This window comes from Andrena cerasifolii, unplaced genomic scaffold (genome assembly GCF_050908995.1).
Source record: "Andrena cerasifolii isolate SP2316 unplaced genomic scaffold, iyAndCera1_principal scaffold0511, whole genome shotgun sequence".
Lineage (NCBI taxonomy): Eukaryota > Metazoa > Arthropoda > Insecta > Hymenoptera > Andrenidae > Andrena > Andrena cerasifolii.
The window spans coordinates 34,062-38,463 of NW_027485404.1; the positions used below are offsets into that span (position 1 = coordinate 34,062).

The following is a 4,402-nucleotide window of genomic DNA, read 5'->3' on the forward strand; positions in this document are numbered from 1 at the left end:
AAGAGGTAAAAAAATAGAGGAAAAAATAGGTAAATTTTCTAGAGAAAAAATAGGTGTATAAATATAGATAAATAGCTAAATAAATCAAAGAAAAAAAGGTAAATAAAAAATAGGTAAATAAACTAGAGAAAAAAATACGTAAATTAATTACAGGAAAAAATAGGTAAATAAACAGAGAAAAAATTGGTAAATAAATTAGGGAAAAAAATAGATAAAGAAATAGTGAAAAATAGGTAATGAAGTAGAGAATACAAAGGAGGTAGATAAATACAGAAAATAGGTAAATATATAGAGAAAAGTAGGTAAATATTTTAGAGAAAAAAATAGGCAAATAAATAGAGAAAAAATAGGTAAATTATCTTGAGAAAAAATAGGTAAATAAACAGAGAAAAAGTAGGTAAATAAAATAGAGAAAAAATAGGTAAATAAAGAGAAAAAAAATAGGTAAATTATCAAGAGAAAAAATTGGTGTATAAATATAGATAAATAGCTAAATAAATAAAAAAAAGGTAAATAAAAAAATAGGTAAATAAATTATAGGAAAAAATGGGTAAATAAACAGTGAAAAAATAGGTAATGAAGTAGAGGAAACAAAGGAGGTTAGTAAATACTGAAAAAGAGGTAAATAACTAGAGAAAAATAGGTAAATAAATAGAGAAAACAAAAGAGGTAAATAAATAGAGAAAAATAGGGAAATATATAGAGAAAAAATAGGTAAGTAAATAGAGAAAAAAGAGGTAAATAAATAGAGAAAAATAGGTAAATAAATAGATAAAAATAGGTAAATGATATCGAGAAAAAAATAGGCAAATAAATAGAGAAAAATAGGTAAATAAATAGAGAAAACAAAAGAGGTAAAAAAATAGAGAAAAAAATAGGTAAATTATCTAGAGAAAAAATAGGTGTATAAATATAGATAAATAGCTAAATAAATCAAAGAAAAAAAGGTAAATAAAAAATAGGTAAATAAATTAAAGGAAAAAATAGTTAAATAAACAGAGAAAAATAGGTAAATAAATAGAGAAAACAAAAGAGGTAAAAAAATAGAGAAAAAATAGGTAAATTATCTAGAGAAAAAATAGGTGTATAAATATAGATAAATAGGTAAATAAACCAAACAAAAAAAGGTAAATAAAAAAATAGGTAAATAAATTAGAGGAAAAAATTGGTAAATAAACAGAGAAAAAATACGTAAATAAATGAGAGAAAAAATAGGTAAATATATAGAGAAAAAATAGGTAAATAAATAGAGAAAAAGAGGTAAATAAATAGAGAAAAATAGGTAAATAAATAGATAAAAAAATAGGTAAATAAAATAGAGAAAAAAATAGGCAAATAAATAGATAAAAATAGGTAAATAAACTAGAGAAAATAGGTGTATCAATAGAGAAAAATAGCTAAATAAATTAAGGAAACAAGGTAAATCAAAAAATAGTTTAATAAATTAGAGGAAAAAATAGGTAAATAAATAGAGAAAAAATAGTTAAATTATCTAGAGAAAAAATAGGTGTACAAATATACATAAATAGCTAAATAAATCAAAGAAAAAAAGGTAAATAAAAAATAGGTAAATAAATTAAAGGAAAAAATAGTTAAATAAACAGAGAAAAAATAGGTAAATAAATAGAGAAAACAAAAGAGGTAAAAAAATAGAGAAAAAAATAGGTAAATTATCCAGAGAAAAAATAGGTGTATAAATATAGATAAATAGCTATATAAATCAAAGAAAAAAAGGTAAATAAAAAATAGGTAAATAAACTAGAGAAAAAAATACGTAAATTAATTACAGGAAAAAATAGGTAAATAAACAGAGAAAAAATTGGTAAATAAATTAGAGAAAAAAATAGATAAAGAAATAGTGAAAAATAGGTAATGAAGTAGAGAATACAATGGAGGTAAATAAATACAGAAAATGGGTAAATATATAGTGAAAACTAGGTAAATATTTTATAGAAAAAATAGGCAAATAAATAGAGAAAAAATAGGTAAATTATCTTGAGAAAAAATAGGTAAATAAACCAAACAAAAAAATGTAAATAAAAAAATAGGTAAATAAAATTGAGAAAAAATACGTAAATAAATTAGAGAAAAAATAGATAAATAAATAGAGAAAAATAGGTAAATTATCTAGAGAAAAAATAGGTAAATAAATAGAGAAAAATAGGTAAATAAACCAAACAAAAAAAGGTAAATATAAAAATAGGTAAATAAATTATAGGAAAAAATTGGTAAATAAACAGAGAAAAAATACGTAAATAAATGAGAGAGAAAATAGGTAAATATATAGAGAAAAAATAGGTAAATAAATAGAGAAAAAGAGGTAAATAAATAGAGAAAAATAGGTAAATAAATAGATAAAAAAATAGGTAAATAAAATAGAGAAAAAAATAGGCAAATAAATAGATAAAAATAGGTAAATAAACTAGAGAAAAATAGGTGTATCTATAGAGAAAAATAGCTAAATAAATCAAGGAAACAAGGTAAATAAAAAAATAGGTAAATAAATTAGAGGAAAAAATAGGTAAATAGACAGAGAAAATGTAGGTAAATAAATGAGAGAACGAAATAGGTAAATAACTACAGACAAATAGATAAATAAATAGAGAAAAATAGGTAAATAAATAGAGAAAACAAAAGAGGTAAAAAAATAGAGAAAAAAATAGGTAAATTATCTAGAGGAAAAATAGGTAAATAAATAGAGAAAAATAGGTAAATAAACAAAACAAAAAAAGGTAAATAAAAAAATAGGTAAATAAATTATAGGAAAAAATGGGTAAATAAACAGTGAAAAAATAGGTAATGAAGTAGAGGAAACAAAGGAGGTTAGTAAATACTGAAAAAGAGGTAAATAACTAGAGAAAAATAGGTAAGTAAATGGAGAAAACAAAAGAGGTAAATAAATAGAGAAAAAATAGGGAAATATGTAGAGAAAAAATAGGTAAGTAAATAGAGAAAAAAGAGGTAAATAAATAGAGAAAAATAGGTAAATAAATAGATAAAAAATACGTAAATAAATTAGAGAAAAAATAGATAAATAAATAGAGAAAAATAGGTAAATTATCTAGAGAAAAAATAGGTAAATAAATAGAGAAAAATAGGTAAATAAACCAAACAAAAAAAGGTAAATATAAAAATAGGTAAATAAATTATAGGAAAAAATTGGTAAATAAACAGAGAAAAAATACGTAAATAAATGAGAGAGAAAATAGGTAAATATATAGAGAAAAAATAGGTAAATAAATAGAGAAAAAGAGGTAAATAAATAGAGAAAAATAGGTAAATAAATAGATAAAAAAATAGGTAAATAAAATAGAGAAAAAATAGGCAAATAAATAGATAAAAATAGGTAAATAAACTAGAGAAAAATAGGTGTATCTATAGAGAAAAATAGCTAAATAAATCAAGGAAACAAGGTAAATAAAAAAATAGGTAAATAAATTAGAGGAAAAAATAGGTAAATAGACAGAGAAAAAGTAGGTAAATAAATGAGAGAACGAAATAGGTAAATAACTACAGACAAATAGATAAATAAATAGAGAAAAATAGGTAAATAAATAGAGAAAACAAAAGAGGTAAAAAAATAGAGAAAAAAATAGGTAAATTATCTAGAGGAAAAATAGGTAAATAAATAGAGAAAAATAGGTAAATAAACCAAACAAAAAAAGGTAAATAAAAAAATAGGTAAATAAATTATAGGAAAAAATGGGTAAATAAACAGTGAAAAAATAGGTAATGAAGTAGAGGAAACAAAGGAGGTTAGTAAATACTGAAAAAGAGGTAAATAACTAGAGAAAAATAGGTAAGTAAATGGAGAAAACAAAAGAGGTAAATAAATAGAGAAAAAATAGGGAAATATGTAGAGAAAAAATAGGTAAGTAAATAGAGAAAAAAGAGGTAAATAAATAGAGAAAAATAGGTAAATAAATAGATAAAAAATAGGTAAATGAAATAGAGAAAAATAGGCAAATAAATAGAGAAAAATAGGTAAATTATCTAGAGAAAAAAATAGATAAATAAATAGAGAAAATAGGTAAATAAACCAAACAAAAAAAGGTAAATAAAAAAATAGGTAAATAAATTAGAGGAAAAAATTAGTAAATAAACAGAGAAAAAATACGTAAATAAATGAGAGAGAAAAATAGGTAAATATATAGAGAAAAAATAGGTAAATAAATACAGAAAGAGGAGGTAAATAAATTAGAGAAAAAAGTAGGTAAATAACTAGAGAAAAAATAGGTAAATAAAAAGAGAAAAAATAGGTAAATAAATAGTGAAAAAATAGTTAAATTGTCTAGAGAAAAAATGGGTGTACAAATATACATAAATAGCTAAATAAATCAAAGAAAAAAAGGTAAATAAAAAATAGTTAAATACATTAAAGGAAAAAATAGTTAAATAAACA

The 4,402-nt window shown here is 20.5% G+C and overlaps 1 long non-coding RNA gene across 1 annotated transcript; it reads left to right on the forward strand.

Annotated features, from left to right (window-relative positions):
* LOC143378138 (uncharacterized) lies at window positions 1-4,149 on the forward strand. The gene is made up of 2 exons (XR_013087643.1): window positions 1-714; window positions 2,893-4,149. It is a non-coding gene; the product is annotated as an uncharacterized LOC143378138 (long non-coding RNA).
* Window positions 4,150-4,402: the final 253 nt, after the last annotated feature.